Source organism: Hippopotamus amphibius, chromosome 12 (genome assembly GCF_030028045.1).
Source record: "Hippopotamus amphibius kiboko isolate mHipAmp2 chromosome 12, mHipAmp2.hap2, whole genome shotgun sequence".
NCBI classification, from domain to species: domain Eukaryota; kingdom Metazoa; phylum Chordata; class Mammalia; order Artiodactyla; family Hippopotamidae; genus Hippopotamus; species Hippopotamus amphibius.
The window spans coordinates 78,348,489-78,361,433 of NC_080197.1; the positions used below are offsets into that span (position 1 = coordinate 78,348,489).

Below are 12,945 nucleotides of genomic sequence, written 5' to 3' on the forward strand. Positions count from 1 at the left end.
GCTGCGGACCCCGGCCGGTGAGTGAGGGCGGGGGCGCGGGAGGGGCCGGGGGCCGCTCGCGACTCCCGCGGGGCGGGGGCGGGGGGGTGGTGCCCGGCGCCGAGCGCGGCCTGGCGGCCGGGAGCAGCCGACTCTGGGGAGGATGGGCAGGATGGGGAGGGCACGCACTGCTGGCTGCGTGTCCCCAGCGGTCCTCCCGAGACTGCCCGTCTGCACTTGGTGTCTTGGGAGGGGAGCTCTGGGCCTCCGTGCACGTCTGTCCCTCCTCCGGCCGTCATTCTCTTTGTCCACCCAGACTTCTTATGCATGGGCCGAGGTGACAGGTCCAGAGCCATTCTAGCTAGAAGGTAAGGTCCTTGCCTCTGTACCCCCCGCCAAAGTTTACGTGGTGCTGGCAGCTGGCGTGTCTTCTCCAGGCACAGGATTGTCTTCCCAGGGTCTGTCTGCCCAGGCAGGGTGGTCCACGAGTCCTCTGGACACACGTGTGTGTTTGGGGGAACCCGGCTCTGCAGGCCCTGTCACCTGTTTTCTGTCCCGTCCTGGGCCTGCCACTGGCTGGCTTGGTATGGAATCTCCAGAGGCGCGGAAAGGTCTGAGTGTATTGTTTTCACTAGCTGTACCTTCAAAGGTGGGACTTGGCTAGAAACCATGAAAGAGGGGCTCAGGAGAGCATCTCAAGCTGAGTCTCACTTGCGGAGGGTGCGGGGTGAGTGCTGGCGACCTCAGCACGTGGCCATCCACTGTGGGGCAGGGTGGAGAGAAAAGGGAGCTTCTGGAAAAACCCCAAGTGCACTCTAGGGCCTGGGGTAGGTGGACGTGTGGGGGGAGACCTGGGCTGGTATGCAGCCGGAGCAGGTGGTCTGTGGTTAGCTGTGGGCATCTGGATTAGAGGTGGAGTTGGAGACCTGGGTTTGAACCAGAAGTTGGTGGGGGTCACCACGGGAGTAGCGTGTTCCCTGCACCTGTTACCCTGGGGCTCAGTTGCTTCATGTGCAAAATGAGGCTAATGACTGCTGTCCTGCCCGCCTCGGGAGTGGCTGGAGGCTCCAGTTAGCTAAGGAGAGTCCTTTGACAGCAGGGAGGCTCAAGGGCAAAGGGTGAAGGCCAGGCCACCGTGCTGATGGGGGATTTGGGGAACGCCTTGGGGGCCTGGTTTGCAGGCTGTGGCAGGAGCTGTCTTCATGCTGCTCTCCAGAATGTTCCTGAGATAGGAGTGTCTGCCTGGAGCCGGGCCTTGATCCCTCGGAGTGTGAGGTATGCACAGGCCTGCCTGGTGTTGTCTGTTTGGTGTGGAAGCTTCTGTAGCACAAGAGGACAGCCGGCTTAGCTAGTCTTTATTTTATTTCATTTCATTTCATTTCATTTCATTTCATTTCATTTTTAGCTGTGTTGGGTCTTCATTGATCCACATGGGCTTTCTCTAGTTGTGGCGAACAGAGGCTAATTTTCGTGTGAGGTGCAGGCTTCTCATTGCAGTGGCTTCTCTTGTTGCAGAGCATGGGCTCTCAGGCACTCAGGCTCAGTAGTTGTGGCGCACGGGCTTAGTTGCTCCGCGGCATGTGGGATCTTCCTGGACCAGGGCTCGAACCCATGTGCCCTGCATTGGCAGGCGGATTCTTAACCACTGTGCCACTAGGGAAGTCCTTGGCTGGTCTTTAAATTGTAGCCGTGGAGCAATTTGACTGTGCAGAGAGCCTCCTCCAGGTAGGCTGGGACCTTCACACCCACTGGCTGGCTTTTCTCCTCATGTCGCAACCAGAAGCACTCAGGGCACCTTCCACAGTTCAGGACAGGAGATGGCAAAGGAGGAAGCTCTCCGGCCCTGGTCACCAGCTTCAGGGTTCTGTCTTCTGGTCACAGGGCCTCTTCCAGGACCAAGGCTATACCTGCCGAGGAGGGCAGGGAGGGTGTCAAGAGTCCTGACAGCCCTGGGACATGGTTGTGGTTTGTCGCCCTTGGATGTCACCTGTCACCGAGGCTTCTTGGTCTGTAGTAGCTGCTTAGGAAACATTGAAAGAGCCCTGGAAACTCGGGTCCAATGCAGCTTGGATTCCTACCCACTGTGTGACCTAGGGAAAGTCCCTTCACTTCTCTGTGTCTGTTTCCTCGTTGATCAAAATCGGCATCTTTCCAGATTATAGTTCTGATCTCAGCTCACATTTCACGTCCTCAGAGAGGAAGTGACCCTCTTTCTAACGTAGCCACGTCCCGACCTAGTCACATCACCCTGATCTGTTTCCTTCCCAGCACTTTCCGGCATCTGAACCTCTCTCGGCTGCATCCAACCACACGGAGAGCTTCGCCAAAGAGGGGCCTCCTGTGTCCTGTCACCTGCTGGCTCACCGCACCTGGAACCTGGTAGGTGCTCTGGAGAGGCTGTGTCAGTGGGTGAGCGAGTGACTCAGTAAGGGGGATGGGTGCGCACCTTTCAGTTGTACTCCTGGGAGCTTGTGAGGGCGGAGCGGCCCCATAGGCAGGGCCCTGGGCTCCACACATCCCAGCTCGGGGCTGATCTGAGTTACAGGCTGGCTTCCAGGTAGTACCTCCTTTGAAGAAAGGGCCCTCCCACTACATTAAAACTAGAAAACCATCGCATACAAAGACCATAGGGCCTTTTCAACTCCAAGTTGAAATAACAGTACTGGGACAGGGAGTAACACACACGCAGTGCTTGGGGAGCACCAAAGGCCATGGTTCAGACACCCAGAGCCGTCATCCCACCAGGCATCTCTGCTTGGCCGTGGAATTCATCATATGGTTGCTTTTTTGCATATGGTTGAATTTCCTAAGCTTTCGGTCAAGGTTAATGTGAAGATGATTCTGCATTGAGGGGTACGCGGGGTTCTGGACCAAGAGGAAACAGTGGACACCACAGAGTGGATAGGACACACGCTATTGGAGAGCTGCCCGTGTGGGGGACCCGTCTGTCGTCATCCTCCCTTGGGTGTGTCCCAGGCAAACTGCCCAGACGGACGTGTCTCTCCCCAGTAGTCTGCTCAGCCTGGTTCTTCTCGAGTAGTTGGCAGCAGCGGACGCCCTTCTCTCTGAGCAATTCCAGAGCCTGGAGACCTCAGGGACAGCGTGCCCTGCCCTATATTTAAGCAGCCACGGAAAAGGTCCCTCCTTTGTCGCGTCTCGTAAACCATTTATGAATGGCGGGGTGACTCCTGTGTCCCGCACTGTGCCCAGGTTTGGGGTACAGAGTACAGTTCATCACCACCTTGCTAAACCCCGAGGGCCAGGCATCAGTGGGTTCACCTGGGGACGAGGAAAGAGGTTGAGTTGTTTGTGGGGTTATTTTAAGTGGCTGGTAAGGAGGGAGACCAGAGAGAAGTGGACAGAAAGGACCTGAGTGCAAGACAGAGCCCTCCGTTAATTCCTTTGGTCGTCGACCTTGCTTCTTGTACGCGTCCCTGCTGGGCTGACCTTTGTGAGTTCCAGGGTCCAGAAGGTTTATCCTTCCAAGACGGCACAGGTGGAGGGCAGAGCCAATAGAGGTGGTGGAGGGCAGAGCCGATAGAGGTGGTGGAGGGCGCGAGGGTGGGGATCAGTGTTCACATGCCCCCCCGGATACCTGCCAGAGCCTTGGTCCTCCAGGCCTGAGAGTAAGAAAGACCCAGCCTTGACCTCTGAGCATCCGGTTGTGAAGGAGATGAAACTTACGCGCAGGAGGAGAGGAGAGAATAGCTGAGCGCAGACTGCAGCGGGGACGGGGGACAGGGGACAGGGAGGGGTTTTATCCAGTGCACAGCTAAAGTCAGAGAAGGGGGATGGGGAAGTGTGGGAGTTGGGGCAGAGAGCCCGCGGCGGGTGCAGGTGGGGCGGCGGAATCAGCCATCCAGCCTGGAATCTGGGCTCTGCCTTCTCCTGAGTGCCTTCCGGGACCTACCCTGCTCTGTAAATGGAGGAGATGGGCTCTAGGTCGTAGTCTGGGTTCAGGTCCCCTTAGTGCCCCGCCAGGCCAGCCCCGTCCCTTGCCTCCTCTGGGTGCCCTTCCAGCTGGGCCATTCCCCAGCTGGCTGCGAGGAGAAGCTGGCCGTATTCCAGAACCTCTCCCATCCGTATGCACTCTCCCCCCTCCCCGGGGGCTACACAGATGGCCCTTCTTAAAGGCTTAAGAAGCTTTGCTGTCAAATACCAAGAATTCAAGGCTCGAGGATGTTACAGAGGCTCAGGAAATGTTCTGGGAGGTTGCTCTGGGTCCCTGATCTGCTGAGATCGTGAGTAGGGTTCTTGAACCCTCTCCGATGGCGGCGGGGTTGGGGGGGGTGGGGGCGGGTAACCCACAGGTGGTTCTCACCCTTGTCCTGACTTATGGATTCTTCCTCTTCTTTTTAAACACGAACCTCATATTTTGAAAGATTTTTTATCAAACTTCAACATAAATGAAAATTTGTTTCTCCATCTGAAAAAATTGATCTAGGACAGTAAAACTGACAGGGGTTTCACTCTCCAGTGCCCATCTTTCTGCTTTATATCATTTACGTTTTTCAAAATCAGCTTATGTCATTTACTAACAGATTCTAGTGTGTTTATAGGCTCAGAAGAGAAAAGAACAAAGGACAGGCATGAGCTGTTTGTGTCAATTTGTCTGAGGTCTGGAACCGATTGCAAGATTTTAATAAAAAAGCATTCCCTATCCTGGTTGATGGTGGAGGGTGGTAGCTGAACTCTGAAGCATTTTTGACAAGCAAGGGCCCGAGTTTCTTGAAATATTGTAAAGAGATTTCTGTCTCAGAAGCCCCTTTTGTAAACACGTACAAGGGTTCTGACATTTGGAAAACAATGTCCCATACCCTGGTTTCAGAATGATACGCCTCACCACCACTGGAGGGTAGAAATTACGTTTATTGACTTTCTTTTCCTGGCAACCAGCACAAAGCTGGGCGAACAGTAGGAGTTCAGTAAATGTCCCCTGGGCGGATATTTCAGGAAAGACTCATCAGATGTGCCTAAGACTGTGCCTCAAGGAGAAATCGCTCCTCAGGGCCTTAACTCAAAAAGCAGGAAAAAGTGCCTATAGGTGCTAAAATATAAAGCTTTTTCCTTTCTTCTATGGCTTCTTTCTTGACTTGTCATGATGTGTTTACTTGCTTTTTAATAACGTTGTAAGTAAAGAAAAATTAAAATTTTGAATGATTTGCATGAATTTTACCATTCACCTTTATATTGTGCAACGCCCGTTTCAACTGTCAATAGACGAGCGTTTAACTCGTATGTTGAATCACCAGAATGACACCATACCTGTTTCACAGCTTGTATGCGCACATGTATTTTGTTCTTACCAGGGCAGTGGAAATGGGGCACGAAACTAACTCAGTTGTTTTTATTTCACTTCTTGACACACACACGTTCCATCAACACACCCCACCTTAGGCCTAGTGGTAATAAAGGAAGCACAGAAAGGAGAAGGAACTATGCCCGGCTGTCTTTCCTTTCCTCCGTGTCATCATTTTCGGTGTAAGTGGGTGACTAATGCAGGAAGTAGCAGGAACAGGGAAGGACAGGCGAGCACAGGATAGCCCTTGGTTGTTGTTTCTGTCGGCTTTGAACCAACCTCTGGTTCCAGCGGGGAGCCGGGCCTCCCGGGCTGCTCTGTCGTGGACATGATTCCTTACCTGTACTCACTCTGAGGTTCTCTGACCCCCACGCATCAAGGATGCCCTGGGATTCCGTGCTCCTGGGGCACCAGCAATACCAGGTCAAACAAGGCAGCAAGGAGCGGTGGTCACGCACACTGGGGATATCTCCCCAGCTCATGTTCACACCCACCGTCCCGTGGGACTTCACTTACAAAACACAGATTCAAAGATAAAGTATTGAGAATTCCGAGATGAAGCAGCCAGCGTTAAACCAGGTGCAGGGCCCTGTGAGGCTGAAGATGTTTCTGGCCCAGAAAGCCCGCAGCCTGGTGTGGGTCACGTTCTTGGATGGTGGCCCAGTTAGGGCAGGACTAATCCTTTAAACAAGTGGGCCGGTCAAGTGTCCTCAGCTCCCCATTTGTGATTTATATCTTTGGAAAACGCTGGAGGCTGCCGTTTCCTCTCCAGGCCTCCACCCTTCTGCTTTAAATCATTTACATTTTTAAAAAGTCAGTCTAGGTCATTCCCTCGCAGGTTCTAGTGGGTTTTAAAGGCTCAGAAGGAAAGAGCAAAGGAAAGGAGTAGAGGTGGGGGTTGTCCATTTCGTCTGAGGTCTGAGGTCTGGAACAGAGTGGAAAGCAAAAAGCCTCTAGGAGTTCTGAGGCCCATTCAGAGAAGCTCGCCAGCTGCTCTGGGCAGGATCATTTTTATGCCAAAGTGGAGCAGATGGGTTGGGATGGGGGGTGGGGAGTGGCCTAGTGACCAGGGAGCCTGTGCTCTCAGGGTTGGAGAGAAGGCCGGGAGGGGAAGGGGCCACGTGCAGGTGCCACGTGGCTCCACAGTTTGGAGTGTGTTTTGTACACGCAGAGGCTTAAGGAAGCCAGGGGCTTCATTCCAGAAGAAACTCCTCTCTCTCTGGGCTGAGAGGGTGAGACAGGAAGTTAGGACTAGAAGCCCTGGGAGGGAATGAAATACTCAGAAGCCAATTAGCACTTTCTGACAGCTCTGAGCATCGCTGAGGGCTTTTTAGTCGCTGGAAACTGAAAGTTCCAAGCAAGTTCTAGGAAGCAGGTACTGGTACCATGAGCTGGAGGTGGGTGGAAGGAAGCCCACCTCACCTTTTTTTAATGTAGAAAGAATCACTGGTTAGAAAAAACAGTGACAATAACAAGTAAAAGGTGAAGGTACGTTTAAGTCGTACCTTCGGTTCCTTTGAATCTGCCTTCCACCTTGGTTTTAATTTACTGCATGATTAATGCCGATGTGAGTCGATGTTTCCTTCATTAGATATAATAGTTGCATAACTGCCTGTTCTTTGGGGCTCTGCAAACTGTTTTTGGATGACCTGCAAGCTGAGGATGATTTTTACATATTTAAAAGACTGAAACAAAAAGCAAAGAAGAATATACAACAGAGGCCAGAGGCCCGCAAAGCCTGAAACATTTAAACTGCTCCTGTGCAAAAGCAGTTTGCTGGGCCCTCACCAGCAGCCCCAGGCCGTTATCATGGACAGCTCATCGCACCCAGGGCACTGGATGTGGGCACAGCGGCTGGAGGGAAGCTTAGCCCTTAAACCAGGGCCTCTGGGGTGCCCCGCTCTGAGATGCTGACTGAGTTCACCTGGGGTGCAGCCTGGGAACGGGGATTTTTTACTTTCTTCAGAGGGTTCTAGTGCAGCTGAGGTTGAAAAGCACTGCCCTAAGGCAGTAGTTCTCAAAGTGAGATCCCCCAGCTGGTTAGAAATGCAACATTCAGGGCCCTACCTGACCTGCTAGCTCAGAAACTCTTGGTGGGGGGGGGGGGGGCAGGGAGCAAACTGTGTTTTCGCAGGCCCTCCAGGGAATTCTGATGCATCTCAAGTTTGAGACCACTACTCTAAGACTTGCCCTTTCAAACCTAAACCTTCCTGTTTGCAGGCAAACGTTACAGATGGTTAGGTGGAGAGGGCAAGGTATGAGGAAGCCGGCTGGGGGTACAGCGAGGCCTGGAAGGTTATTTCAAGGCTGGTCGTGACCGTGATTGTTATTTTGTACACAACCAAGGCCCTGGGAATGAAATGATTTGCAAGAAGCAGAACTTGGGACTAGGATAACACCACTACCGACAACAATAATGAATTCCTCCTTAATAAATTTTACCATTAATAGCAATTTTAGCTTTGGGCTCTATTTTTCATTACTACATATATGTTTGTCTTTTAGTACATTAACTTAGAGAAGGTACCCATTTGGTAAATGCAGGGATTTAAGCATACTTCTGAGCTATCCTGAAATCATTTAAGTAAACATTATATGTACCTGGCAAGCTGGAAGACTGTACTGCTGACTTTCGCCTCATGACTGAGGGTGGATTCTGTTTTCCCAACCGCCCCCTCAACAGAGGACAGATGCCCCCAGGATGCTTCACCCCAGCTGCTGGCCCTACAACAACGTAGCACGTGGGACATTTATAAAAATGTCATAGGAATTAGAACCTATCGATGTCTTGCTGTGTGTCAGGCACTGTGTGAGGTTTTAACATACCTTATCTCCTACAGTCATCACAGTGCTCGTATCCCCATTTTATAGCTGTGAATGTTGAGGCACAGAGAGATTAAAGACTTTCCCTGAATCCCGCAGCGAACAAACCCGAGCCTCAGAATCGGTGGGGGTGAAGGGGAAGCTTGCCCCTGGTCAGGCGTTATGTGACATTTCAATAAATCTAAGCTGGTGAGCCTGTGAACATATAAAGCAACTATTCCCAGCTCTCCCACGCCTTGCCCAGTGTCCTGGGTGTCCTTGGAAGGGTGTGAGTCCACACCCTCCAAAGGCTGGATTGCTGATGTGCATCTTAGAAAGAATTCAGGGACCAGAGGCACATGGGCGCCCAGAGATAAAGATTCCATCTGGGTTGTCAGGAATGCAGTTGCTCCCCACAGAGCTGGCTGGATCCTTAAATTGTTCCTTCCTCATTTGGAAAATTAGCAGCCAAATTGATAGACAGATTTTACCTATTACATATTATCAGCACCATCAGCAGTAACAAGGCATCCTTTTAGAGTTTTCGCGTCTCCAAAGCACTATATGCTCATTAGCTCCTGATGTCCTGGTATTCGTGGGCTTAGACGCAATGAGAGCTCAGAGATCATGACCTTGGGGACAGCACTGTGAGTCTTCAGTGCCCCCCCCCCCACCCCCAAACCAGGACCGAGGACCAGCGATATGCGTTTGAGCCTCAGCTCTTCTCAAACTTACTTGATGAGAATGGAGAAATGGCCTCCACGCTCTGGGTCTCCGCAGCCAACATGTGGGGGTGAACTGATTTCTAAGTCCCTTCTCCATCTTCTAGACCTGGGACATGCAGGCAGCTTTCCAAACCCTGGGAACAATGGGTAGTGATGCTCCTGGTGATGATGTAATTGGTACCCGATTCGGGAGCCAATGTGGGCAATCGCTAGGGTATTCTAATGCCAAGTCCGTTTCTATAACATCCTCCCTCTGTAACTCATGGAACGCAAGTTCTTTTTTGGAAAGAATTAGGGTAACAGTGCGGGGATGGCTGGTTAGTTGCCATGTGAGTGCATTATTTCCTTGCCCAGAAAGGTCAAGTATCTCTAAAAAGACGAGATTCTGTATGCTTGGCTCTCCTGCAGGGGGAAGATTCTAATACTTTCCAGCGGTGGGTAGTCGGGGGGAAGGTTTCTAAGTCCCTAGAAAATATGTTTTCACAGACCTGGGATGAAGAAACATGGTTTATTTATCAAGGAGCTTAGCGGCTTCCAAACTCTCTTCAATAAATTACATCATCTCCTGGACTTCAGACCGAGCAGATTTACATCCAAGTCCCAAAGTGAAAATTGGAGTTTAGAACTGGATGCATGAGCGTTCTCTCCTGCAGCCTTGCACACGCATGTGCACAGATCTGGCAGTCTGTGTGCCCTGGCAGAAAGCAAGCTGCAGCAGGGTCCAGATACCCGGGACGCCTGGCTTCCTCCCCAGCTAGGCCTCTGCTACATCCCGGGAGCCCAAAGGGTCTCTGAGCCTCTGTCTAAGACACGGCCCTTCGCATAGGAGTTCATGGTCCAGATCTTGTCTGGACCCACCAAAAAAACCCTTAACCTCTTTGTGGAGGAAAATCATAGCCTGCTGTGGGGATGTGCTAAAACCTATGGGCCCCCAGCACGTAAATGGGAACATTTTTCCATACAATTTCAGGGGTCTCCAAGTTATAACTGCTTGGAAGGAATGGTCTTTCAGGCTTACTGCTCAGCCACGGTATCCTGCGCCAGAGACAAGACAGGCACTGTTTTGAAAGCAAATGAGAAATTGTACAAGTTCTCCTCTCTGGGAATGGAGATGAGTTTTTGTGTCATTGGGCTTTTTTTTTTTTTTTTTTTTTTTAAATTTCCTGGTGCCTGGAAGAGAGTGTCTGTGTCTTTCTGACTCCTGGGAGCAGGTTGTGAGCGTCTGTCAGCATGAAGTCACGTGCACCATGATGAAGGCTTTTGCAAGGCCCTCCTCCCCCTGGAGCATCCCTCCTGCAGCCCGGCTGGTCCTTTAGAGCCACAAACCATTCAAACTACCACCGTCCCCTCGATGGAGGCGCTGCGGCTGCTTGTGCGATGGGGGTCGGGGGTCCTCACCCTCTTACCCTCATCGGGCAGAGGGGGAGACTGGCTCAGGGACTTAGGTGACCTACCCAAGGTCACACAGCCGGTAAGGGCGACTTTCATTTTCCCTCCATGTGTGTGACAGCCCAAACCAAACATCAGAGAACCACTTTGGGGGGGTGGGGGGAGCAGTGTTGTTGGGGCATCTGTGTCTGAGGACTTGGGTCCCCAAATCAAACCTGGTGGTGAGTCCTTGTTGAGTCTGAGGGCTGGGACCATTGTTAATGGGGGCCCCTAGACTATGAGGAGCGGGTCTTATCCTGCCTTTCCTGCTCAGTACCCATAACGGAGGAAGTACACCCTGGCCTCCAAGAGCAGCGTCGCCCCGAGTTCCTCTAGCTACAGTCTGAGCCCCAAATCCAAGCTTGGGGGGCCCACAAGTCCAGAGTGTCCACCACTTCTGCCTGGCCCACTGGGGAGCTGTGGATGTGGGGGTTTTCCCTCCACTCTAAGGGTCACATTCACCCAGCCCTTCTGACGTTCCATGATTTCTATAAGGCACTGGCACCTGGATGTCAGCTGGACCACAGATGGGTGAAAGTTGGAGTGATAGGAAGACCTGCTTCAGATGCTCCCAGCCTAACCCTGCGCCAGAGGGGCTAGAGCAGAAGCTCCTGGCTGGCGTCTCTGGCCGCCTCCTCCTCTGGGACTGTGTGTGGTTGGAGGCTTTTTGCCCGGCCCTCGTCACATGGCCCCAGCCCCCAAGGTCCCGGTGCAGCTCCCAAAGACCCAGCCCAGGCTCAGTCTACCTGGCTGAGTCCAGGGTCTGGACAGTGTGAGTCAGATGTGCTGGGAGCCACCTTGGGGAGAGGGAAGGGGCCAGTCCTCCTGACCTGGGGCCCCCAAGCCCAAGCCGAGCGCACAGAGCAGGGCTCAGCTGGCCAGAGGCCTCCTGGGCAGAGATGCTCTCACCATCAACTGGGAACTGGGCACGAATCAGCAAAGCCTCATGCCACGGCAGAAACTGGAGAGCAGCCCCTTGTGACTAGCCTGGCTGGACCCAAACTAGGACATGTTCCTGGGGGGCCGGCACCAGGATCCTGGGCAGGAAGACCCGCCAAGCTGTCTGGGAGCCAGGGGAGCAGCGTGTGGAGTGGACAAGGGGCTAAATTTGTGTGTCAGACTGGCCCACGTGTCCTTGAGTGAGTTTCCTCATCTGTGTGATGGGGATGCTGAGAGCACCACTCTCTTAGTTCTAGTGAGCACTGCTCACCCATTGGCTTTATATATCTGTGCTAGTGACCTAAGATGGTGACAGTGGTAAATTTTATGTTATGTGTATTTTGCCACAATAAAAAAAAGAAAGAGAAAAAGTAGGATGGGGGTGAGACCAACAGAGACCAGCACAAGCTGAACCATCTATTAAGTGAAGGGCTTCTCAGATGATCTCAGAGGTTCCTTTCAGTTCTAAAAATATCTTCTGGGTCTATGATATAGACACCTGGGATGTAGACCCCCCCTCCCCAGCTCTCCTCTCGTTCCTCCAACCATGGACAGTGCGGGGTGACTGTGCTCCATTAAAGAAGCTCACGCCTGCATCTTGGTCTCAGAGAGTGCTGGAGCGGGTTTCTTTGTGGTTCCGGCTTTAGGGGGAGTCGGGGAGAGGAGACAGTCATCAAGTGAGCTTGACTCGGGAGAGGGGGCTTGACACCCCTTCTGCCAGAGAAGCTGCATGTTATCTGTTTTATATGTTGAGGTTCTACCAGAAATTTTGCTTGAAAGAATGTCCTGCTAGAACACCAGTGTTCTCCTTGTGCAAAGACACTGAGGCACAGAGAGGGGCAGGGGCTTGCCCAGGGTGCTGGCACGTAGCGAGGGACACCATGTCCCTTAGCGGACACTCCTAGCATCACGCTGGGAATCACGGGAAGGAAGGACCGCCCTCGGCGCTGGTCCCTTGTCTGGGGTCCAGGACACACACTCTCCCCCAGCAAATTCCCCTCATGACAAGTGCCAGCCTTCCCTCAGGGTGATGGCCAAGCAGCCCCCCTCCCCGGACAGGATCTCACACATGTGTCTCCATGTGGGTGATGAAAAGGGCAGCTCTTTCTAGATGGAAAGCGTAATCCATTCATTCAAGAAGATCGGGGAAATTATAATATATATCCAGCTCTGAGTGTGGGAAAAATTATAGACTGTGTTCTTCACTATAATTAAGCTGGTTTTAGTGGGAGCAGTAAGTACGTTGATGACAATGCATTGTTCTTTTCAAAGGTACTTTTGAGACCCAGTGTATCAGAATTAAAACCCTGTGGTCTTGGTTCAGAGCGACGATGATTTTCCTTGATGGGTTTAGGGTCTCACATCTCACCATCAGCCTCCTCTGCTCCCCTAGCCTGGTCCACCTGTGCAGGTGGGCAGCCTGGAACTGACAGTAGCCAGCCCTTGACCTTCCTAGACACCACGGTTCTATTGTGACCTTACAGGGCCACCAGAAGTCATTCAAACACATGCCTAGTTCTGCCTTCGGATACCCAGGGTCTGTGGAGGATTGTCAGACTTTGCTTATTCCCCAACCCCAGGCTCTGCTTTATAACCTGCTAACCCATTTGGGTTTATTTAATTTAACCTCAGAAGTAGTGGCTCTAATTCTGTCATCCCAAGTCAGAAAGTCCAGTGGTGGCCCAGTGCTTCCAGAATAAAGGCCACAGTCTTGAGCCTGGCAAGTACCTGCTTTGTCACTTTCTTTGCCAAATTCCTGCTCACTCTTGAGCA

At 52.3% G+C, this 12,945-nt stretch overlaps 1 protein-coding gene across 1 annotated transcript in view; it reads left to right on the forward strand.

The window, feature by feature from the left end:
• Window positions 1-237: 237 nt before the first annotated feature.
• TSPAN11 (tetraspanin 11) overlaps window positions 238-12,945 on the forward strand; it is a 67,805-nt gene continuing 55,097 nt past the window's right edge. Inside the window, exons 1-2 of the mRNA XM_057702428.1 lie at window positions 238-347; window positions 2,248-2,358. The gene's annotated coding sequence lies outside the window, so the exon portion shown is untranslated. The remainder of the gene's footprint in view (window positions 348-2,247; window positions 2,359-12,945) is intronic.